A 27,005-nucleotide genomic window follows, 5' to 3' on the forward strand; every position below is an offset into this window, starting at 1 on the left:
AGTCCTGCTTGACTAGAATATTGATATTACTTGTTTTTCAATTCCATCAGCCATTTGTATGCAATCTTCCATACTTAGTTTCCAGATCAGTCAGTCTCTTTAATCGGTTCCAACTTACCTCCCACGTTGAGTAGAATAAAAAAATATAGTTTCACTGTAGGAAATGTGTGGCCTTCAGAAAATATTATGAGGACTGCAGAGACAGGCAGTTAAGAGTGGCTATCGCAAATACATCCAGAACGAATAAATATTTTGAGCAACGCTGTTTGCAAAGTTATAGTGAATAATGAAACGGATTTTCGGGCGTACATAATGTCGAATTATGACACTATTGTCAACGAACTACTTTACGTGATCAAAATTATCCGGATACTCATTATCGGACATTAATATGGGGTGTGTCCATCCTTCACCTTTATGACGGCTTGAACTCTACTGGGAAGTCTATTCTTCCTCAAGAGCCGAAACCAGAGAAGGTAGTGATGTCGCTGTAGTCGACATTCTAACTCATCCCAAAGGCGTTTCATTGGATTCAGGCCGGGACTCTGGGTAGGCCAGTTTCATGTATATTATTGTCCACAGACCATTGCCTCACAGATAAAGCTTTGTGACAGAGTGATTTGTCATGCTGATATAAACAATAGTCTCCGACCTCTTATACTACTGTACACTGTACACTAAGCTATAAAAAATGCTCACATCCTCCCACATTTATCGATTTCTTAAGCACAACAAGGAGACAACACCTTAACTTCGAAAAACGGCCCCATGTTACTAGCACTACACGCGAAGCCAGTAAAATTTTCCAGGAATTGGCCAAATCCAAATTCTCTCGAATTGCCACAGCGTAATCCATCACTCCAGATCACTCGTTTACAGTCATCCACTTCCAGTGACATCGCTCTTTACCCCACCTCCAGAGTCTCTTAGAACTGACTACAAAACTGTGTGGCTTATGAGAAGCTGGTCGACCACTCTAACCCATTCTTTTTATCACTCTGCAGACTGTCATTGCGCCATATGAACTGAGGGTAGCTCTTTGGAAAACACGGGTGACTCCTGATTTTTAACAATCGTCCGCACTGGTTGACGGTCCCTGTCCATTATCACATGAGGTATGCCCAGATGCGGATTAACTGCTGTCGTTCGTCCGCGTTTCCACCTCCCAATCACATCATAAGCAGCAGACTTTAACAACTTCAAAAGGATTGAAATGTCCTTGATGGATTTATTACTCGGGTGACATCCCAAGATACGTCCACGTTCGAAATCAATGAACCCTGTCGACCGACCCATGCCGTTGTTACTGCTTCACTATTGACAATACGATACACCCCACTTTCTTTTATAATAGCGGGTTCGCCCCTCGTGACATCTAGTGTTCATTTCCGTTTTACACAGATTTCTAGGTACTTTTGATGAGATAATCTACATTATTTTTCCTGGGGGCACTGGGAAGAGCCTCGAAAAAGGACGTCAGCGATGTAACGTATGTGGTGCTTGATCAAATAGTAAAAAGAGGCGTAGCCGCCCTCCGTCGATCTGCTGTCGTCGACTTCTCTGAAGTAAGATTTTGGTATTGTTATCTACTGTATATGCCCCCCTTTTCGTTGTGCCTACATATCAGATGGAGCAGCCACAAACATCTTCACTGTAACGACGATTGAATTTCGGCTTTTAATAACAACAATTAATATTGCCTTTTTGGACAGGCGATCACCCTTCATTTGTTGCTGTGTTATCGAAGAGAAGATAGTTAATAACGTCTTTGGATGTTAGTTATTATTTCAACTTCCTATTTCCGGTGTTACTGCTGACCCGCACGGTTTCTAATTTTGTGTTATTTCTGTCCGGTTCGAAATGAAATGTTAAATAGCTTTTAAGTCTCAATTTACGCTTCGTAAATATTCATAATCGAGCCTTCCGTCATCCAGAGATACAGTTTGCAGCTTGCCTATGGTTATCGTTGACTATACACGCTATTGTGGAAATCACTTAAATTTTTTATTAAAAACATTTTATAATAATTAAGTGATCATGAATGACTGCGTTTTGAATATAGGGAGAGGGATGGTTGATCCTATAATTACTCTCAGCAATTGCGGCAACTAAAATGTCCGTGATTTTTATAGTTCGTCACCCAAAAATATTATAGCAAGGACTATGGTCTATTACTATACTTAGATACAGTCATTCAAACTTCGTACACTTTCAGTTTCACAAAGTTAAGTGTCCAATTCCGTTCTTATATTCGATATAACGCCTCTTCTTATAGTCCACAGATCGTATTATCGGTTATTCGGAATGTAAATGAATTTAATACTGAGCGCTACTTTTTCTCGCGCACGCAATTCCTACGATATACTTAGTCCGTGACCTTGCGGAAAACGTCTGTCCCGTATAAATTAACTATAGTCAATTTGCTTGCAGTTTAAAAATGTCCCCTGATCCCTTCCGTAGCATATCATGCGGAAATGCCAGCTGTATCGCACGCCGTAGCTACGCAGACTTCTTCAGAGCTCAGAAAACAAGACAAGAGAACTAAAACTACCAGCTCATGATTTACATAGTAGAATTTAGAAAGAAAGTAGCCGCGTTGAACCCTCTTTGATTTCCCTGAGGCGCTACTTTGCTGCGGGCGTTATTCTGATGAGAGATTATTTGCCGATAATTTTAATTAAAACTTTTTCAATGCCATTAATTATTTCCGTTATTATCGATCACTTCTCCCCTATACGAGAATTGTTGTTGTGGTCTTCAGTCCTGAGACTGGTTTGATGCAGCTCTCCATGCTACTCTATCCTGTGCAAGCTTCTTCATCTCCCAGTACCTACTGCAACCTACATCCTTCTGAATCTGTTTAGTGTATTCATCTCTTGGTCTCCCTCTACGATTTATACCATCCACGCTGCCCTCCAGTGCTAAATTGGTGATCCCTTGATGCCTCGGTACATGTCCTACCAACCGAACCCTTCTTCTAGTCAAGTTGTGCCACAAATTTCTGTTCTCTCCAGTTCTATTCTATACCTCCTCATTAGTTATGTGATCTACGCATCTAATCTTCAGCATACTTCTGTAGCACCACATTTCGAAAGCTTCTATTCTCTTCCTGTCTAAACTAACTATCGTCCATGTTTCACATCCATACATGGCTACACTACATACAAATACTTTTAGAAAAAGACTTCCTGACACTTAAATCTATACTCGATGTTAACAAATTTCTCTTCTTCAGAAACGCTTTTCTTGCCATTGCTAGTCTACATTTTATATCCTCTCTACATCGGCAATCATCAGTTGCTTCGCTCCCCGAATAACAGAGCTCATCTACTACTTTAAGTGTCTTATTTCCTAATCTAATTCCCTCAGCATCACCTGATTTAATAAGAGTACATTCCATTATCCTCGTTTTACTTTTGTCGATGTTCATCTTATATCCGTCTTTCAAGACACTGTCCATTCCGTTCAACTTCTTTTAACCATACAGTAAAGCTGCACGGAGTTGTTACAACGCGCACGCTGAGCAGCGCATGCGCAATGTCACCTCCCGATGGCTTTAAATAGCAGAGCTCAGTGCGTACTCGCGAACCCACCTTAACCAGTTCACCACTTGGTGTAACCAGTGGCTCCTCCGTCTCAACCCCTCCAAAACCCAGGCAATCATCATAGGCCGTACCACTCGCTCCTTTCGCCTCCAAGATTTCTACCTCACCCTTTATGGTCGTCCTATCCAACTCACCCCCATCCTGAAATACCTTGGCCTCACCCTTGACCGACACCTCACCTGGACACCTCATCTCCTGACCATCCAGCAGAAAGCCCATTCCCGCCTCCGCCTGCTGAAACTCCTGTCCGGCCGGACATGGGGTTTGCATCCTTCTACCATCCTCCACACCTACAAATCCCTCATCCGTCCTATCCTCTGTTATGCCAGCGTCGCCTGGATCTCCGCCCCCACCCGCTTTTAGAAGGCCCTCCAAATCCTTGAACGCCATGCGCTTCGCCTTGCCTTCCGTATCCGCCTTCCTTCCCCCACACGGCTCCTGTATGAACTGATCCCCTTCCCCCACCTCCTCTTGTTCCTCCAACATCTCCGCATCCTTTACATTGTTCGCAGGGTTGATCCCCCCCACCCTCTGGTTTCCTCCTTCCTCTCCACCCCCCGCCCGTTGCCGCGCCTCTATCGCTGTATCCCTCCCTCTCTCCACCTCCACACCCTCCATCTCCTTCATCAGGGCAATTTCCAACGCCTCCCCCTCCCGGATGACGAACTTCGCAGTGACATATACCCTTCCTTCCAACTATAACCCGGCCTTGTTCCCCCCCCCCCCCCCCCACCCCAGGGCCCCCTTCTCCTCTTTCCTCCTTCTCCCAGAGCGGATTTTCCTCCATCCCCCCCCACCCCTGAGACCCTGCACCCCCTACTTGCCACTCTCCTTCCCACATCCCTCCCTACCTGGCCCTCTTCTGAGCGCCCCCCATTCCCCTCCCCCATCTCTTCCCCTCCCTCCCTTCTTCAGGTCTCCCTCATCTCCTTGAACCTGGCAGATCCTCTGTATTGATCATCATCAGTGTGCCACGTCAGTGTTGTGTTTCGTGCTGTTTCCCGTGTGCGTCAAGAGGTGTGATTTTAATTGTGTACTGCCTTGAGGTTCGCCGTCAGTGTTACGTTGTGTGCTCTGCCATCCGTCAACACCTTTATGCTCCAGTCATACTGTGCCTTGTGCTCTTTTAATCGTCGCAGTGTGTGGCTTTTTGTGTGTGCTACTTTTAAACAGTTTTTTATCTCCATTTTACAGTCACCCCCCTTTTTTTTTTTTTTTTTTTGTATATTGCCTTCCATGATGTTCTCCCTTTTTTATATCTATGTTCACCTTCTTCTCTCCTTTGCTGTTTTTAAATGTCTTCTATTGTTTTGTTCTATGTCTTTCGGCTGAAGAGCAGCGCATATGCTGCTGCCAGCCCGCCCCGATGGGGAATTGAAATACAATAAAGAAAAAAAAAAAAAAAAAAAGCGTACTCGCCAGTACTACTACAGTGGTACTCACCTGAAATTGGCCAGAAGACTCTGCGCCGAAATATCGTGGCAGGACGTTCTGACATCCGCCAGTTCTCCCGTGTTTTTATGGAACAACTAGTATACCGGGAAAGCTTTAAACATCACAGTATCTATCTTACCCCTAGTGATAAGCGCCTCTACATCCTTACATTTGTCCTCTAGCCATCCCTGCTTAGCCATTTTGCACTTCCTGTCGATCTCATTTTTGAGACGTTTGTATTCCTTTTTGCCTGCTTCATTTACTGCATTTTTGTATTTTCTCCTTTCATCAATTAAATTGGCTCTGAGCACTATGGGACTCAACATCTTAGGTCATAAGTCCCCTAGAACTTAGAACTACTTAAACCTAACTAACCTAAGGACATAACACACACCCATGCCCGAAGCAGGATTCGAACCTGCGACCGTAGCAGTCCCGCGGTTCCGGACTGCAGCGCCAGAACCGCAAGGCCACCGCGGCCGGCCATCAATTAAATTCAATATCTCTTCTGTTACCCAAGGATTTCTATTAGTTACCTAATTGATCATCTACTACCTTCACTATTTCATCTCTCAAAGCTACCCATTCTTCTTCTACTGTATTTTTCCCCCATTTTTGTCAATCGTTCCGTAATGCTCTCTCTGAAGCTCTGTACAACCTCTGGTTATTTGAGTTTATCTAGGTCCCATCTCCTCAAATTCCCACCTTTCTGCAGTTTCTTCAGTTTTAATCTACAGTTCATAACCAATAGATTTTGATCAGAGTCCACATCTGCCCCTGGAAATGTCTTACAATTTAAAACCTGGTTCCTGAATCTCTGTCTTACCATTATGTAATCTATCTGATACATTCTAGTATCTCCAGGCTTCTATGTATACAACCTTCTTTCATGATTCTTGAACCAAGTGTTAGCTATGATTAAGTTATGCTCTGTGCAAAATTCTACCATGCAGCTTCCTCTTTCATTTCTTTCGCCCCTAATCCATATTCACCTACTACGTTTCCTTCTCTTCCTTTTCCTACTATCGAGTTCCAGTCACCCATGACAATTAAATTTTCGTCTCCCTTCACTATCCGAATAATTTCTTTTCTCTCATCATACATTTCATCAATCTCTTCGTCATCTGCAGAGCTAGTTGGCATATAAACTTATATGAGAATAAGCCTGATAATATTGTTCTCAATTAAAAGAGCGGCTATAGAGGACATCCCGGCAAATCACTGTCCTGCCGTCAGGAGGAGAATCGCAAGAATGTCTGCCCCGTTGAACCAAACGAAATCAGCCACTACCTCACGACCGTCACGGGTTTTTATTGTTATGACTGCCATACTAAATGCTCGAAATGTTGACAATGAACACCGTTATATGCTATGGACAGACAATACGGCACGTCTGAATTTTATCTGAGCTTGTTGAACCACGGATCCGTGTTGTATGGCATTTCGTGTCCTTCGAAGTCATCGAAAATTACTTGTGGATATTTTCCTTTAATTTTTCTGACATATTAACGTCCAAACGTATTAAGTCTCCCAATGGCGATAGTGTACAGTGTCCACAAAGTCCCGCTATCGTTTCAAACAATCACAGCTTGGAAACTGTTAAGAGACAGAGCAGCTCTCAAAACTTCTTTCTCTGTTATGCCAGAGTTTCAATGTGTGCCCACTCGTCGCTCGTAGGAAATCAAGGCAATACCCGAATTTTGATGAGGTACGTATCAGCACTGCAGTATCAACAGTGCTGATTGCTTCAATGATTCGTGCACGAATGGTAGCAATGATTTGTGCACGAATAGTAGCAATGTCTCTGACTGCTGTTGAGTGCACGAGTTCCTGAAGTAACCCCACAGAAAAAAGTCTAGTGGCGAGATATCGGGAAGCGGTGGGAGGGGTTGGGGGGCTGGCATGCGATGGGATCATCACCGCCCAGCCATCTAGTAAGGAAATGTGTTATTCAGCACGTTCACACTCCGATGCGGCATCTTGTTGTTGGAAAATAATGGACAGCTGTAGCTCCTTATCTCTGGTAGCATGTTCGAGCATGAGCACGTAAACATTTCCCGTTATGATTTTCTCTGCAACAAAAATGGGTCTGTCACCATATCGTGTATTAAGCTACGCCAGATATTAACGTTCGAGCTATCACGGATGTGTTCATACAATTTGCATGGGTTTTAATAGCCTCAAATCCTAATGCTGTGATGACCAACGAGTCCAAAATGTGGTACGTTGGTTCATCTGGAAACAGACACTTATTCGTGAACCAACTGACAGCATCTATCGAGGGCCGCAAGGAACATGCGATTGCACGCCACGGAGAACGGACGTTTGGCTGCAATCCTTAGACCTTTCACACTTTGTACGCATAGTTGCGTAGCCCGTTATGTGACACATTATATATAGCTGATCTTGATTCCTACAATAAGTGTGATGACTACGAATTGACTTCTGAGGGCTCTGTTGAAGTGCAGTTGGCACTCTGTCAACATATGGTTCAGACACAACGGGACGTCCACTTCGAGGAAGGTCTTTCACGCTGCCTGTCTCTAAAGTTTGTAGCCACCGGATTATGGCTGTTTTCGCCGGTGGTGCCCTACCATGCTGGCGCTGAAAATCCCGCAGTACCGTTGACACAGATTTGGATACTGCATACCAGATGATACACGGTGCCTCCTCCTCATCTGTCGCCATTTTCTGATGCACTCCAAGTCAAAGCTGCAACAGAGACAAAGGAGAAGTAGTTTGAGACCTGGTAAACGTTTTATCACAGAAAACGCTTCTGTATGTCTAGTAATTTACCAGTTATTATTTTCTGAAACGATATCGCAATTTTATGGACATCCTGCAAATGGCAGCACTGTTATCTTGCTACCTTGTAATGCATACAACCAAAAGTTGTGTTGACCTTCATATATTCACCTTAGACTCATTACCTGATGTTAGCCAAAGTATATTTAAATTCCATTGTAACATCAGTTAATGCACAGTGAACATAACGGTTTTTCGTCTCCGTGCACTTGAAGTCTAAGAGGAATTGTAAAAAATAGGACTTTATAGTGACCATTGTTTCATGTAGTAGTTTGATAAAATCCCTATTTTTATGATCTTGTGAGTTACAGCACCAATGTTTAACTTATTCTAGGGCCACACTTGTTTCATAAATTCCGTTCGTTAAGTTATCTATTGTGCGACACCTGTAATAAAATTCAGTGGTCTCATGGGTAGTGATGTGGTTATTGGGAAGGTCACACGGTACAGATTTTTCTGACATCCACTGGGATATATCGATGACTCAGCCGTAACCTCATACCTGAAACATCCGTTTCCAGTTGTAATTTTCACTTCAATCAATGTCTGCATTAGTAAATACGAGAACTGAGATGAACGGAAGAATACATCGATAGAGAAGAAATCTGATCATTTTGCCCCATGTGTGCTGCAATGGAACATCTTCCACCAAACAGTGTTGATGAAGCGTGAATGGTAATAATGGAGGAAATGCCTGGTAGAGAAAAGATCATAAAATTTTCGGGCTACATTGTCAATCAATGGACGGAAAATCTTAACAAACCAATTGAAATGTGGAATATTTTTAACCAGTGGCACAGGACCACGAACGCTGTTGAAGATTGGCACAGCAAACTAAAATCCTCCATAAATCAGAAACATCTGAACGTGTACATTCTGATAAATAAGCTGAATGAGTAGGCAGTAAATGCTATATTTGAAATTAAAAGAGATTCCGTTGGACTGTCTCTTCATAAAAGAAGAAAAAGATGTAGATATTGAAAAAAGGTTGAAAGGCAATTAGAAAATACACTACTGGCCATTAAAATTGACACACCAAGAAGAAATGCAGATGATAAACGGGTATTCATGGGACAAATGTATTATACTAGAACTGACATGCGATTACATTTTCACGCAGTTTGAGAGCATAGATCCTGAGAAATCAGTACCCAGAACAACCACCTCTGGCCGTAATAACGGCCTTGATACGCCTGGGCATTGAGAGCTTGGATGGCGTGTACAGGTACAGCTGCCCATGCAGCTTCAACACGATATCACAGTTCGTCAAGAGTAGTGACTAGCGTATTGTGACGAGCCAGTTAATCGACCACCATTGACCAGACATCTGCAATTGGGGAGAGATCTGGAGAGCCGGCCTCTGGTGGCCGAGCGGTTCTAGGCGCTACAGTCTGGAACCGCGCGACCGCTAAGGTCGCAGGTTCGAATCCTGCCTCGGGCATGGATGTGTGTGATGTCCTTAGATTAGTTAGGTTTAAGTAGTCCTAAGTTTAAGGGACTGATGACCTTAGAAGTTGAGTCCCATAGTGCTCAGAGCCAAAGAGATCTGGAGAATGTGCTGGACAGGGCAGCAGTCGAACATTTTCTGTATCCAGAAAGGCCCATACAGGACCTGCAACATGCGGTCGTGCATTATCCTGCTGAAATGTAGGGTTTCGGAGGGATCGAATGAAGGGTAGAGCCACGGCTCGTAACACAACTGAAATGTAACGTCCACTGTTCAGAGTGCTGTCAATGCGAACAAGAGGTGACCGAGACGTGTAACCAATGACACCCCATACCATCACGCTGGTTGATACGCCAGTATGGTGATGAATACCCGCTTCCAATGAGCGTTCACCGCGATGTCGCCAAACACGGATGCGACCATCGTGATGCTGTAAACAGAACCTGGATTCATCCGAAAAAAAACGACGTTTTGCCATTCGTGCGCCCAGGTTCGTCGTAAAGTACACCATCACAGGCGTTCCTGTCTGTGATGCAGCGTCAAAGGTAACCGCAGCCATGGTCTCCGAGCTGATAATCCATGCTGCTGCAAACGTCGTCGAACTGTTTGTGCAGATAGTTGTTGTCTTGCAAACGTCCCCATCTGTTGACTCAGGGATCGAGACGTGGCTGCACGATACGTAACAGCCATGCGGATAAGATGCCTGTCATCTCGACTGCTAGTGATACGAGGCCGTTGGGCTGCAGCACGGCGTTCCGTATTACCCTCCTGAACACACCGATTCCATATTCTGCTAACAGTCATTGGATCTCGACCAACGCGAACAGCAATGTCGCGATACGATAAACCGCAATCGCGATAGGCTACAAGCCGCCCTTTATCAAAGTCGGAAACGTGATGGTATGCATTTCTCCTTCTTACACGAGACATAACAACGTTTCACCAGGCAACGCCGGTCAACTGCTGTTTGTGTATGAGAAATCGGTTGGAAACTTTCCTCATGTCAGCAGGTTGTAGGTGTCGCCACCGGCGCCAACCTTGTGTGAATGCTCTGGAAAGCTAAACATTTGCATATCACAGCATCTTCTTCTCGTCGGTTAAATTTCGCGTCTGTAGCACGTCATCATCGTGGTATAGCAATTTTAATGGCCAGTAGTGTACGGAATGACTCACAGGATTTAAGGAGATGTTTAAAATCCCTGGTTTTCTTACAAAAGCTGAGTGAGAAATTAAAATGCACTGTTGTGGCTTCCTTTGACGGTCGGTAACCCTTCGCTAAAACATGTGTTGTCGGAGACACCATGTTGATGTTTCGCGTCGCAAAACCACGATCGGAAAGCTCAAGACACCATGGTCTCCATTATCTGACAGTCAGAGGTAACTGGGCATTCTGTGGAATCTCCTGCGCTGTCCCGGTGCCGTATTCCCTTCCACGCATCCATTAGGATGCTACGAACTGCCACGGCCGACTGGCAGGCAGCGACTGCTGACCGTACCTGGCCCCAAGGCCGGCTCGGGCGCGCTGCCTTTCGTTCTTCTGGACGCCGGATTCACTCGCGTAAGACTCGCAACGACCGTGACTCACTCTTCAATCCCCTCCCTCCCACGTACGCCATCGCTGTTGCCCTATTAGACTTACAAATCGTACTGTTGGAAGACCCAGCAGCGAGTAACTATTTCATTCGTTTAATAATTCTAGACTGCGTGATTGAATGCATGCAATTTCTCGACAAAACGCGACAAATTTAATATCTTTGGTGAGTAGTTCTTCAATTACATATCGATTTCCCGTGGGCCCTGCACAGAGCCGAGCGCTCGAGAAACGAACAGACAAGTGTGACGTCACAAGTTCGTTACAGGGCTCGATACAGGGTGGTCCATTGAGCGTGACCGGGCCAAATAACTCACGAGCGTCGAACGAAAAGACTACAAAGAACGAAACTTGTCTAGCTTGATGGGGGAAACCAGATGGCGCTATGGTTGGCTCGCTAGATGGCTCTACCATAGGTCAAACGGATATCAATGCGTTTTTTAAAATAGGAACCCCCATTTTTTATTACATATTCGTGTACTACGTAAAGAAATATGAATGTTTTAGTTGGACCACTTCTTTCGCTTTGTGATAGATGGCGCTGTAATAGTCACAAACATATGGCTCACAATGTTAGACGAACAGTTGGTAACTGGTAGCTTTTTTAAATTAAAATACAGGACGTAGGTCCGTTTGAACATTTTATTTCGGTTGTTCCAATGTGATACACGTACCTTTGTGCACTTATTTCTGAGAACGCATGCTGTTACAGCGTGATTACCTGTAAATACCACATTAATGCAATAAATGCTCAAAATGATGTCCGTCAACCTCAATGCGTTTGGCAATAGGTGTAACGACATTCCTCTCACCAGCCAGTAGTTCGCCTTCCGTAAAGTCCGCACATGTATTGACAATGCGCTGACGCATGTTGTCAGGCGTTGTCGGTGAATCACGATAGCAAATATCCTTCAACTTTCCCCACAGAAAGAAATGCGGGGACGTCAGATCCGGTGACGTGCGCGCCATGGTATGGTGCTTCGACGACCAATCCACCTGTCATGAAATATGCTATTCAATACCGCTTCAACCGCACGGGAGCTATGTGCCGGACATCCGTCATGTTGGAAGTACATCGCCATTCTGTCATGCAGTGAGACATCTTGTAGTAACATCGGTAGAACATTACGTAGGAAATCAGCATACATTGCACCATTTAGATTGCCATCGATAAAATGGGGGCCAGTTATCCTTCCTCCCATAATGCCGCACCATACATTAATCCGACCAAGGTCGCTGATGTTCCACTTGTCGCAGCGATCGTATATTTTCCGCTGCCCAATAATGCATATTATGCCGGTTTACGTTACCGCTGTTGGTGAATGACCCTTCGTCGCTAAATAGAACGCGTGCAAAAAATCTGCCATCGCCCAGTAATTTCTCTTGTGCCCAGTGGCAGAACTGTGCACGACGTTCGAAGTCGTCGACATGGTGCATAGAAATAAGTTACGGGTGCAAGCGATGTTGATGTAGCATTCTCAACACTGACGTTTTTGAGATTCCCTTTTCTCGCGCATTTTGTCTGCTACTGATGTGCGGATTAGCCGCGACAGCAGCTACAACACCTACTTGGGCATCATCATTTGTTGCAGGTCTTGGTTGACGTTTCACATGTGGCTGAACACTTCCTGTTTCCTTAAATAATGTAACTATCCGGCGAACGGTCCGGACACTTAGATGATATCGTTCAGGATACCGAGCAGCATACATAGCACACGCCCGTTGGGCAGTTTGATCACAATAGTCATACATCAACACGATATCGACCTTTTTCGCAATTAGTAAATGGTCCATTTTAACACGGGTAATGTATCACGAAGCAAATACCGTCCGCACTGGCGGAATGTTACGTGATACCACGTACTTATACGTTTGTGACCATTACAGCGCCATCCATCGCAAAGCGAAAAAAGTGGTCCAAGTAAAACATTCATATTTCTTTACTTACTACACGAACATGTAATAAAAAATGGGGGTTCCTATTTAAAGAAACGCAGTTGATATCCGTTTGACCTATGGCAGCGCCATCTAGCGGGCCAACCGTAGTGCCAAATGGTTTCCCCTTCAAGCTAGACAAGTTTCGCTCTTTGTAGTTTTTTTCGTTTGATGCTTATTTCGTGAGATATTTGGCCCGGTAAGAAACAGCTCCTAGTCCGAGGCTGCCTGCTTTTTCCTACACACTACGAATCTGAAGAACCCGTCTCCACGTCATCGTTTCGGAATGCGTGTCGATGTATGTCAGTCTCCTAATGGGTCGGACACTTTGACTCAGACGGCTACATTATTTTACGCCAAAGAACTGACGCACTATTCTGGTACGCGACTGTCAGGAGTGGCATGTTACCGCTGCGACTGCCGTCAGTGCTCCACAGTCCCGTCTCTACCCACATTCGCCAGGAACAGTATCGTCACAATGTATTTATACCGAACTTGTTGCGGCATGCAGTACAATCCAGGAGAGAACCTCACTTAGCAATGCCTGTGTATAAACGCCTGCTAAGGTCGTAACCACGTCTCAGTTCTGAAACTGCACAGCGGCTTACTATTTCGACGTGTCCAGACCTAGCACTTACACAGGAGCCAACACGACCGCGCCCACTGCACCAGACAACACCCATGTTAGAAGCTGTAGTAGTACTCCCTAAATGAATGTATGTAACGACCTTTTAAGAGCGAACTTCTCTGTATGTGAAGGGCAACACGACATTTGCTAGTATTTCTCCAACACAAAGGCAGAAACGAGTTTGATATTCCGTATTCTATTTGTATGACGGCACCGCCAAACTGTATGTAACACAGTATCAACGTAGACACATGGCTGGCTCAGATGCCTCTGAGCACAATGGGGCTTAACATCTGAGGTCATCAATGCCCTAGAACTTAGAACTACTTAAACCTAACTAACCTAAGGACATCACACACATCCATGCCCGAGGCAGGATTCAAACCTGCGACCGTAGCGGTCGCGCGGTTTCAGACTGAACCGCCTAGAACCGCTCGGCCACACCGGCCGGCATACACACACGTATCTAACTCCATCTACTGTCTTGAACGAACAGGGTGAGTTTCCCCTCCGTTAAGAACAATAGGAGATTTGCCAGGGGCTCTTTAATGCAATCATAAATCTCTCATGATATTCCGTTTGTTGCTCATGTGGAGACATCTCAGAAATATATTGAATACTAACCAGAAGTCAGCGAGACGGTACCTACCGCCTTCTGGGTCTCATGGACGAAAGAGCGAGCCGAGTTCTACACAATTAATATTTAGCGAATGCCTGTTGATATTCTATCTCAATAATGGCAATGAGACGTTCCAAAATTGTACAGCCTGTTGAATCCTGCCTAATCGTTAAAGATGGAGTGTCTAGGAAACCTGCTTTCTCGGATCGCTAGAGAAACAATTCAAACAAATCGTATTAATGCGTTTGTTACAAAATGAACAATGACAATACTTAACGTTGACAATGTAGTATTGCTTTTTAATTAGTAGTATTTATTTGGATTTTAAATTTATTTCCGACATTTATGGAGTCAGAGATTCCATATTACATCCTGTATTATAATTTCATCTGTGTGCACTTATCGATGTATCTGCTGACGTACAACCTCTGTTTAATTTCGTTAGTCATTTTTATGTCTAATTCTTTTGTCTAGCGTCCGCTGGTTTCCGTTCTGTTCCCGCTCTGATTAGGTACGGACGCATTGCCATGACTCTCGGTATGAATTTATGTTAAAATGTACCTTAACTGCTTATAATATAGTCAAAGTTAACTTTACTATGATTTTCATTTCTAAATTTCAACCCTCCATGTCACTTTGTTATTAATATTTTATGATTTATGTTTTTCAGACGATCACCGTTGGAAAAGAAGCACCGACGACCCATTGTTTGTGGACGTATATGCTCGATCACTTCTCGTGCTCAGTCATTAATTTCAAACCGCGTATATCGCTCCACGTCCCTGAGATCAGTGCGCCGATCATTCATTTGCATCTTGCCGCAGTTTTCACGCGGGTGACACAAAGAATGATTCGGCCCGCCGTCCACTAACAGTGACGTTGTTGTGCGACCTACACCAATCGGACAAAGGCCCCGCTTCGTTCAAATTATTGATGGTGGTCCATGTTTTATTTTTTAATTTATACTAGCCTCTTCACGCCGAGCTCGGCACGGAGCGTTGCAGTTCCATCGCACTGCGCCGTCCGTATTGCGGGTGACAATGCGCACGCGATCGCCATCTAATGGCACATTCCTCCTCCTTTATTAATTTGGAATGCTAATTTACATTTTTGAGTCCCCTTCAAGGCTAGGAGACGTGTCAAGAATAACGCAGATGTCTCGCAAGCAAAGCGCGACCTGTAAGATATGCAAGGTTCTCCAGTACAGAGAATGCTACATAGTACAAGGGAAATGACTAGTTTGAAGCTATTGTAGAACTGGGCCGCGACCGGTCGGGCGCGGCGCTAATGTCGTCTTCGCATAGAGGCCGCTACCGTCGCATTGTCGTCCTGGAGAGGGGTCGGTCAGCGTGCAATTGGCTGACATCTTCTTCAGAGCCCTCTCTGCTCTCTTGTTCGCGACTGGCGTGCCGGAGCTTGACTTTACGCCGTAACATTCCTCCCCCTCCCCCCTCTACATCTACATCTACATACATACTCTGCAATCCACCATACGGTGCGTGGTGGAGGGTACCTCGTACCACAACTAGCATCTTCTCTCCCTCTTCCACTCCCAAACAGAACGAGGGAAAAAAGACTGCCTATATGACTCTGTAAGAGCCCTAATCTCTCTTGCCTTATCTTTGTGGTCTTTCCGCGAAATATAAGTTGGCGGCAGTAAAACTGTACTGGAGTCAGCCTCAAATGCTGGTTCTCTAAATTTCCTCAGTAGCGATTCACGAAAAGAACGCCTCCTTCCCTCTAGAGACTCCCACCCGAGTTCCTGAAGCATTTCCGTAACACTCGCGTGGTGATCAAACCTACCAGTAACAAATCTAGCAGCCCGCCTCTGAATTGCTTCTATGTCCTCCCTCAATCCGACCTGAAAGTGATTCCAAACGCTCGACCAGTACTCAAGAATAGGTCGTATTAGTGTTTTATAAGCGGTCACCTTTACAGATGAACCACATCTTCCCAAAATTCTTCCAATGAACCGAAGACGACTATCCGCCTTCCCCACAACTGCCATTACACGCTTGTCCCACTTCATATCGCTCTGCAATGTTACGCCCCAATATTTAATCGACGTGTCTGCGTCAAGCGCTACACTACTAATGCAGTATTCAAACATTACAGGATTCTTTTTCCTACTCATCTACATTAATTTACATTTATCTATATTTAGAGTTAGCTGCCATTCTTTACACCAATCACAAATGCTGTCCAAGTCATCCTGTATTCTCCTACAGTCACTCAACGATGACACCTTCCCGTACACCACAGCATCATCAGCAAACAGCCACACATTGCTATCCACCCTATCCAAAAGATCATTTATATGGATTGAAAACAACAGCGGACCTACCACACTTTCCCGGGGCACTCCAGATGATACCCTCACCTCCGATGAACACTCACCATCGAGGACAACGTACTGGGTTCAATTACTTAAGAAGTCTTCAAGCCACTCACATACTTGGGAACCAATCCCATATGCTCGTACCTTAGTTAGGAGTCTGCAGTGGGGCACCGAGTCAAACGCTTTCCGGTAGTCAAGGAATATGGCATCCGTCTGACACCCTTCATCCATGGTTCGCAAGATATCATGTGAAAAAAGGGCGAGTTGCGTTTCGCAGGAGCGATGCTTTCTAAAGCCCTGCTGATGCATGGACAGCAACTTCTCTGTCTCAAGGAAATTCATTATATTCGAACTGAGAATATGTTCGAGAATCCCCCCCCCCCCCCTCTCCACAAAGCAACGGACCGTCATCGTATACGGAGCACGACAACGGCGGGGGAGGAAGGGACGTGGTGGATGCTGCGATGGACTGGAAGCTGTGGCTGCAGGGGACGGCAGACCTCCAGTCGCACCCCGCCATCCGGCCTTCGCAATCGCGGAAACGTCCCCCGGAAAACGACCAGAAGGGTACGCGTCCACCTCCTAAGGCCTATAACAAGAGTCGGCCGCTGCGGCGTGGGCGCGTCCACCTCTATCAGTAGAACGAGAGGAAGTGTAGAAGGCAAACCATGCGATCGTCCCGTGGTGTCGTGATAGCACCCTCTGGCGGCTACTGTGACCGCACTGTCCTCGGGATCTATGAATCTGGGGGGAAGAGATACGGAAGGATCACTGTGCATATGGCAGTGATGAATTTGATTGTGATGTCGGCGCTGCAATCCGTCTGGGTCTTGAATGAGATACATTCATACGCCAAGTCGACGAAGCGCCTGGCGACCGCCGTCTGCTGCCGCTAAAAGCCCTGAACACACAATATCAAGCAGCGCTAGGCGATACTAGCGGCCTTCCTTCGGCGCCGGATGCTGAGGAGGGAGGAGCAGGTGGTGCAGAGTCCGATGGCGGCGGCCGTGAAGCAATTCCTCCGGCGATGGTGTATCTCGTGGATGATTGTGATTTAAAATGGAATGATCATATAAACTTGATCGTCGGTAAAGCAGATGCCAGACTGAGATTCATTGGAAGAATCCTAAGGAAATGCAATCTGAAAACAAAGGAAGTAGGTTACAGTACGCTTGTTCGCCCACTGCTTGAATACTGCTCAGCAGTGTGGGATCCGTACCAGATAGGATTGATAGAAGAGATAGACAAGATCCAACGGAGAGCAGCGCGCTTCGTTACAGGATCATTTAGTAATCGCGAAAGCGTTACGGAGAAGATAGATAAACTCCAGTGGAAGACTCTGCAGGAGAGACGCTCAGTAGCTCGGTACGGGCTTTTTTTGAAGTTTCGGGAACATACCTTCACCAAAGAGTCAAGCAGTATATTGCTCCCTCCTACGTATATCTCGCGAAGAGACCATAAGGATAAAATCAGAGAGATTAGAGCCCACACAGAAGCATACAGACAATCCTTTCCACGAACAATACGAGACTGGAATAGAAGGGAGAAGCGATAGAGGTACTCAGGGTACCCTCCGCCACACACCGTCAGGTGGCTTGCGGAGTATGGATGTAGATGTACAGGGTGTTTCAGAAATGACCGGTATATTTGAAACGGCAATAAAAACTAAACGAGCAGCGATAGAAATACACCGTTTGTTGCAATATGCTTGGGACAACAGTACATTTTCAGGCAGACAAACTTTCGAAATTACAGTAGTTACAATTTTCAACAACAGATGGCGCTGCGGTCTGGGAAACTCTATAGTACGATATTTTCCACATATCCACCATGCGTAGCAATAATATGGCGTAGTCTCTGAATGAAATTACCCGAAACCTTTGACAACGTGTCTGGCGGAATGGCTTCACATGCAGATGAGATGTACTGCTTCAGCTATTCAATTGTTTCTGGATTCTGGCGGTACACCTGGTCTTTCAAGTGTCCCCACAGAAAGAAGTCACAGGGGTTCATGTCTGGCGATTAGGGAGGCCAATCCACGCCGCCTCCTGTATGTGTCGGATAGCCGAAAGCAATCACACGATCATCGAAATATTCATTCAGGAAATTAAAGACGTCGGCCGTGCGATGTGGCCGGGCACCATCTTGCATAAACCACGAGGTGTTCGCAGTGTCGTCTAAGGCAGTTTGTACCGCCACAAATTCACGAAGAATGTCCAGATAGCGTGATGCAGTAATCGTTTCGGATCTGAAAAATGGGCCAATGATTCCTTTGGAAGAAATGGCGGCCCAGACCAGTACTTTTTGAGGATGCAGGGACGATGGGACTGCAACATGGGGCTTTTCGGTTCCCCATATGCGCCAGTTCTGTTTATTGACGAAGCCGACCAGGTAAAAATAAGCTTCGTCAGTAAACCAAATGCTGCCCACATGCATATCGCCGTCATCAATCCTGTGCACTATATCGTTAGCGAATGTCTCTCGTGCAGCAATGGTAGCAGCGCTGAGGGGTTGCCACGTTTGAATTTTGTACGGATAGAGGTGTAAACTCTGGCGCATGAGACGATACGTGGACGTTGGCGTCATTTTGACCGCAGCTGCAACACGGCGAACGGAAACCCGAGGCCGCTGTTGGATCACCTGCTGCACTAGCTGCGCGTTGCCCTCTGTGGTTGCCGTACGCGGTCGCCCTACCTTTCCAGCACGTTCATCCGTCACGTTCCCAGTCCGTTGAAATTTTTCAAACAGATCCTTTATTGTATCGCTTTTCGGTCCTTTGGTTACATTAAACCTCCGTTGAAAACTTCGTCTTGTTGCAACAACACTGTGTTCTAGGCGGTGGAATTCCAACACCAGAAAAATCCTCTGTTCTAAGGAATAAACCATGTTGTCTACAGCACACTTGCACGTTGTGAACAGCACACGCTTACAGCAGAAAGACGACGTACAGAATGGCGCACCCACAGACTGCGTTGTCTTCTATATCTTTCACATCACTTGCAGCGCCATCTGTTGTTGAAAATTGTAACTACTGTAATTTCGAAAGTTTGTCCGCCTGAAAATGTACTGTTGTCCCAAGCATATTGCAACAAACGGTGTATTTCTATCGCTGCTCATTTAGTTTTTATTGCCGTTTCAAATATACCGGTCATTTTTGAAACACCCTGTAGATGTAGATGATAACGACACGAGGCGAGAAACCGCTGCAGTGCTTGATCCCTGGTGTGTGCGATGCGAAGTTTGCTCATATGCTGCTTGAAGATTCTGACAGAATGTTCCCTTTCGCCGTTTGATAGTAGATGGAACGGTGCACTAGTTAGATGCTGTATGCCATTGCCTTCGCAGAACGATTCAGATTAATTTGACGTGAACTGAGGGTGTTGTCCGACACTATGACTTGAGTCAAGACTTCATTGGCACAGCAAAAGGAAACTTGCTATACGAGTCTGCCACGATGAATCAACGAGTGTTCCGAGAAGGTCCCGCAAAGTCTATGTGGACACGTCGCCATGGTGATTGTGACTTAGGCCAAGCAGAGAATTATTGTGGCGGAGCGGACTGATTTTCCGCACATGCGTGACACTGTGACGTCATCTGCTCTATTTCGTTGTCCATATCCTGCCAAGTATAGTGTCGACGAGCTAACTGTTTGGTACAAACAGTCCCCCAGTGTCCTTGGTGAAGTAGCTGCAACACTTCTATTTGTAAAGCTTTGCCGATCAACACACGTGACAGTCCACTGTCATTTTGAACAAGTGTCGCTCCTTGTTATAGCGAGGCTATGCCGACGATCAAATTGGCGGCGCATTGCTGAGTTCTCTATGCTATGCAACGAGCGAGGTCAAGATGTGCGAATGTACACTCCTGGAAATGAAAAAAGAACACATTGACACCGGTGTGTCAGACCCACCATACTTGCTCCGGACACTGCGAGAGGGCTGTACAAGCAATGATCACACACACGGCACAGTGGACACACCAGGAACCGCGGTGTTGGCCGTCGAATGGCGCTAGCTGCGCAGCATTTGTGCACCGCCGCCGTCAGTGTCAGCCAGTTTGCCGTGGCATACGGAGATCCATCGCAGTCTTTAACACTGGTAGCATGCCGCGACAGCGTGGACGTGAACCGTATGTGCAGTTGACGGACTTTGAGCGAGGGCGTATAGTGGGCATGCGGGAGGCCGGGTGGACGTACCGCCGAATTGCTCAGCACGTGGGGCGTGAGGTCTCCACAGTACATCGATGTTGTCGCCAGTGGTCGGCGGAAGGTGCACGTGCCCGTCGACCTGGGACCGGACCGCAGCGACGCACGGATGTACGCCAAGACCGTAGGATCCTACGCAGTGCCGTAGGGGACCGCACCGCCACTTCCCAGCAAATTAGGGACACTGTTGCTCCTGGGGTATCGGCGAGGACCATTCGCAACCGTCTCCATGAAGCTGGGCTACGGTCCCGCACACCGTTAGGCCGTCTTCCGCTCACGCCCCAACATCGTGCAGCCCGCCTCCAGTGGCGTCGCGACAGGCGTGAATGGAGGGACGAATGGAGACGTGTCGTCTTCAGCGATGAGAGTCGCTTCTGCCTTGGTGCCAATGATGGTCGTATGCGTGTTTGGCGCCGTGCAGGTGAGCGCCACAATCAGGACTGCATACGACCGAGGCACACAGGGCCAACACCCAGCATCATGGTGTGGGGAGCGATCTCCTACACTGGCCGTACACCACTGGTGATCGTCGAGAGGACACTGAATAGTGCACGGTACATCCAAACCGTCATCGAACCCATCGTTCTACCATTCCTAGACCGGCAAGGGAACTTGCTGTTCCAACAGGACAATGCACGTCCGCATGTATCCCGTGCCACCCAACGTGCTCTAGAAGGTGTAAGTCAACTACCCTGGCCAGCAAGATCTCCGGATCTGTCCCCCATTGAGCATGTTTGGGACTGGATGAAGCGTCGTCTCACGCGGTCTGCACGTCCAGCACGAACGCTGGTCCAACTGAGGCGCCAGGTGGAAATGGCATGGCAAGCCGTTCCACAGGACTACATCCAGCATTTCTACGATCGTCTCCATGGGAGAATAGCAGCCTGCATTGCTGCGAAAGGTGGATATACACTGTACTAGTGCCGACATTGTGCATGCTCTGTTGCCTGTGTCTATGTGCCTGTGGTTCTGTCAGTGTGATCATGTGATGTATCTGACCCCAGGAATGTGTCAATAAAGTTTCCCCTTCCTGGGACAATGAATTCACGGTGTTCTTATTTCAATTTCCAGGAGTGTATTTTAGCAAAAAAATTAAAATCTTTGTCAGCTCCCGTGGCCTGTGCAATTTTCCTGTAGTTCAGAGGAAAGTATTGAAGCAATTCAGAATGCTGAGCATCGATGTGACAGCAAGATGCAGCAGAAGCGTCGAAGTCTGTATCAGGGCCAAGCGGAAGACGTGAGACTGTGTCCGTATTACCATGTTGACCTGTCTGACGATACACAATCTGGTACTAGTATTGAGACAACAACAAAGCCCATCGTTGCAATTTTTTGGCAGTTCGTACAGAAACCGGCTTCATCGGATGAAACAAGGATTGTAATGGCTTGTGATCCGTTACTAAGTAAACTTTTCTGCCACACAAATAGTGGTGGAATTTGGTGACGCCATATACAATAGCGAATGCCTCTTTCTCTATTTGTGAATAGTTGCACTGAGCTTTGGACAACACTTTTGATGTGAAAGAAATAGGCCTGTCTTTATCACCAATTCTGTGCGCAAGCACTACACCGATTCCGTAAGAGGAAGCGTCAACTTGCAACACAAGTGGTTTGTCAGGATCAAAGTGAACCAAGCATCGATCACTTAGCAATGGATCTTTAAGTGTTTGAAAAGCTTCTTGGCACTCATCTATCCAAACAAAGGGGACATTCTTGCGACGCAAGCGATGGAATGGAGCTGCGATTTGTGCAGAATTCGGTATGAACCTAATATAATAGTTAATTTTCCCTAAAACTGACTGCAATTATGTGACATTGTGAGGAACTGGCAGGTTCCGTACGCGGATGTACACCTTGACTGTTTGTGGCATGACCAAGATACTGCAACTCAAGTTTGAAAAAAATCACACTTGTGCAGTCTACACTTTAGTCCTGCATCAAAAAAATGGTTCAAATGGCTCTGAGCACTATGGAAATTAACTTCTGAGGTCATCAGTCCCCTAGAACTTAGAACTACTTAAACTTAACTAACCTAAGGACATCACACACACCCATGCCCGAGGCAGGATTCGAACCTGCGTCCGTAGCGGTCGCGTGGTTCCAGACTGAAGCGCCTAGAACCGCAGTGCCACACCGGCCGGCTAGTCGCGCATCAGGTAACGCAAGAAACAAAGCACACAAATTTGCAATGTGTCCTTCAAGTGTACGACCTGCTACGACAATATCGTCCGAACTTGAACAGTTTGGTACTTGAGCAATCAGCTGTTCCAAATACCGTTGTAAAATGGCGGGTGAGGAAGCACTGCCAAAAGGCAAACGTAAATATTTAAGCAAGCCGAAATGTGTGTTCACAAGACACACGTTTTGAGATTCTTCATTTAATGGTATTTGGAGATTTGCGTCGCGCAAGTCAATTTTTGAAAAGTAGTGACAAGCGCCTGATCTGTCTATGAGATCCCCTGGGCATGGCAATGGATAAATATCAATCACAGTTTGTGGGTTGACTATATACTTAAAGTCAACAAAGGAGCGAATGCGACCTGACGGTTTCCATAGCAAAATCAGCTGACTTGCCCATTGACTAGCTGGTATGGGCGCAGTAGCTCCGCTATCTGGCAATTCTTTAAGTTCAGCAACGACTTTGTCCCATAATGCAATGGGAACAGTTCGGGCCTGGCAAAATTTCGGTAGAGTATTGTCGTTCATAGTAATACGTGCAACAAAATTATTAGCCTTGCTTAAACCTTCAGAAAAGAGTTCAGGGAATTCCTTCAGCAAGCTAGCGACACTGTCTTTGGCACTGGACGCAGTCAGTGACAACGCAGTATCCTGAATTTTAAAGACAAACAAATCAAACGAATCAAGACCAAATATGTTCTCACAGTCACATGATTGTTGCACAGTGAAAGTCACAGTTCGCGTATGCGAGCGATACACGGCAGGCAAAGTACATTTTCTGAGAACGGAAAATTTCTTGTCCATTATGAGCCGTCAGGTGCGTGCTAGTTTCAGACAGGTGTGGGGAGACTAACGGTTCATACGTGTTACGATTCAGCAATGTAACTGAGGCACCGCGTTCAACTGAAATTTCACACGTTTTCGACAAGTATGCAAATGAACAAAAAGTTTGTTGGACTGGCATTGCACTGAAGAAACTGTTCGCTTGCTGGTTTTGCTAATGCTTGCAGCAGGCTTGGAATACACTGCACTGATTACACGGGCCCTGACTAGAATTATATGAGCCGGTAGAATTCTTGCATTTGTTACGTTGCAAACATAAGGACTGTACATGACCTGTTTCCCACAATCTTAACACTGCGCTTGTCTGGATGGGCAGTCTGTGCTGTGAATAGCACCGAGGGCATAACTTAATTCCGTCCGCCTGTTTAGAGAACTTTTTATGCGACGAGGAGAACTACGTACAAGGCATGGCACGTGTGAGCTATCGCTGCCTAATGGGCCGGTCGTAAGCAAGGGACGACTCAGCCTGACAAATGTAATGGCTGCTCAAATTTATCGGCTGACACGGCACCTGAATTGTACTGATCTAGTATTTGCATTACGTGTTGGAATGATGGATCGGACTGTTTCGGAATCTGTTCTCTAAGTTTGACATCAGTTACATTGTACATGATCGCATCACACAACACAACATTGGAATATAAAGCACCACAAGCACATTTGAATTTGCATTTCCTCGTCATACCCTGCAAATCTGTTACCCACTCGCGATAAGTTTGTTCTTACAATGAAAGAATTGGTACCTAGTAGAGTTGTGTCGATTCGTGAATGACTCGTTCATTTGAACGACTCTAAATAAAGAATCGTAAGAATCGAATCGTGATACGGACGAATCGTCGTTCAAAAGAATCGTAAGAACGAGTCGTGACGATTCCAAGTTCCGATTCATCGACTCTTAGTAAGCTATGCTTCGAAGGCAACTTCCGAATCATGCCGAGTCGTGCCGAATGATTCCGACCGCCAGATGGCAGTCAAGTGGAGGATGCGTGTGAACAAAGGAAGCAATTATGCACCACCTTTCGCACAAATCGTCTCCTCTTTCCTGGCATACTGAAATAAAACAATAGCTGCAATCAAATCAAACGTGACCTTTCATCAATTAAGGCATTACACGTATAAATCGAGAATCACACTTGTAACGTTATATGCATGTTTACTCATAAATAAATTGTTTCTGGCATATCTTATCATGACACAGTTCGATTCTAACCCCATTGAAAATTTCAGACATGTCCTGCCATCTGTGAGTAAGATGTAGAACTTTTTGCATTCCATAAGAATCGTGCCATCGCAGACTAGAATGAATCGTGAACGAGTCGTAGGAATCGATTCACAATGTGAGATTGAATCGTAGGAATCGAATCGGGAAAAAGAATCGCGTTGCCCAACTCTAGTACCTAGCTGCCACCACATTCACTTATTGTTGATGTTTTTTTGGGGAAGGAGAGCAGACAGCGAGGTCAATGGTCTCATCGGATTAGGGAAGGACGGGGAAGGAAGTCGGCATGCCCTTTTAAAGGAACCATCCCGGCATTTGCCTGGAGCGATTTAGGGAAATCACGGAAAACCTAAATCAGGATGGCCGGACGCCGGATTGAACCGTCGTCCTCCCGAATGAGAGTCCAGTGTGCTAACCACTGCGCCACCTCGCTCCGTTTCACTTATTGGTCATAATACACTCCTGGAAATTGAAATAAGAACACCGTGAATTCATTGTCCCAGGAAGGGGAAACTTTATTGACACATTCCTGGGGTCAGATACATCACATGATCACACTGACAGAACCACAGGCACATAGACACAGGCAACAGAGCATGCACAATGTCGGCACTAGTACAGTGTATATCCACCTTTCGCAGCAATGCAGGCTGCTATTCTCCCATGGAGACGATCGTAGAGATGCTGGATGTAGTCCTGTGGAACGGCTTGCCATGCCATTTCCACCTGGCGCCTCAGTTGGACCAGCGTTCGTGCTGGACGTGCAGACCGCGTGAGACGACGCTTCATCCAGTCCCAAACATGCTCAATGGGGGACAGATCCGGAGATCTTGCTGGCCAGGGTAGTTGACTTACACCTTCTAGAGCACGTTGGGTGGCACGGGATACATGCGGACGTGCATTGTCCTGTTGGAACAGCAAGTTCCCTTGCCGGTCTAGGAATGGTAGAACGATGGGTTCGATGACGGTTTGGATGTACTGTGCACTATTCAGTGTCCCCTCGACGATCACCAGTGGTGTACGGCCAGTGTAGGAGATCGCTCCCCACACCATGATGCCGGGTGTTGGCCCTGTGTGCCTCGGTCGTATGCAGTCCTGATTGTGGCGCTCACCTGCACGGCGCCAAACACGCATACGACCATCATTGGCACCAAGGCAGAAGCGACTCTCATCGCTGAAGACGACACGTCTCCATTCGTCCCTCCATTCACGCCTGTCGCGACACCACTGGATGCGGGCTGCACGATGTTGGGGCGTGAGCGGAAGACGGCCTAACGGTGTGCGGGACCGTAGCCCAGCTTCATGGAGACGGTTGCGAATGGTCCTCGCCGATACCCCAGGAGCAACAGTGTCCCTAATTTGCTGGGAAGTGGCGGTGCGGTCCCCTACGGCACTGCGTAGGATCCTACGGTCTTGGCGTGCATCCGTGCGTCGCTGCGGTCCGGTCCCAGGTCGACGGGCACGTGCACCTTCCGCCGACCACTGGCGACAACATCGATGTACTGTGGAGACCTCACGCCCCACGTGTTGAGCAATTCGGCGGTACGTCCACCCGGCCTCCCGCATGCCCACTATACGCCCTCCCTCAAAGTCCGTCAACTGCACATACGGTTCACGTCCACGCTGTCGCGGCATGCTACCAGTGTTAAAGACTGCGATGGAGCTCCATATGCCACGGCAAACTGGCTGACACTGATGGCGGCGGTGCACAAACGCTGCGCAGCTAGCGCCATTCGACGGCCAACACCGCGGTTCCTGGTGTGTCCACTGTGCCGTGCGTGTGATCATTGCTTGTATAGCCCTCTCGCAGTGTCCGGAGCAAGTATGGTGGGTCTGACACACCGGTGTCAATGTGTTCTTTTTTCCATTTCCAGGAGTGTAGTTAGTTAGCGAATCTACTATCTGATCACACGAAAGTTCACTTGGAGTGGCGTTAGGGAATAATTTATGAATGAGGCGAAACACTGCACTCCCTACCATTGACAAAACGTAATGTAGTTTCACAGTACCTGGTACGCTGTGAGCAATTACATGGGCTTCAAATTGTTGGGACCACTCGATCCATTCCTCTTGTTTTTCATTAAACTGGCGAAAAGGCTATAGTTGTTGTATTTTGCATTGTATTAGTTGCTTGAGCGGTGAGTAGCTACGGTACCTTG

This window comes from Schistocerca americana, chromosome 2 (assembly GCF_021461395.2).
Source record: "Schistocerca americana isolate TAMUIC-IGC-003095 chromosome 2, iqSchAmer2.1, whole genome shotgun sequence".
Classification (NCBI taxonomy): Eukaryota; Metazoa; Arthropoda; class Insecta; order Orthoptera; family Acrididae; genus Schistocerca; species Schistocerca americana.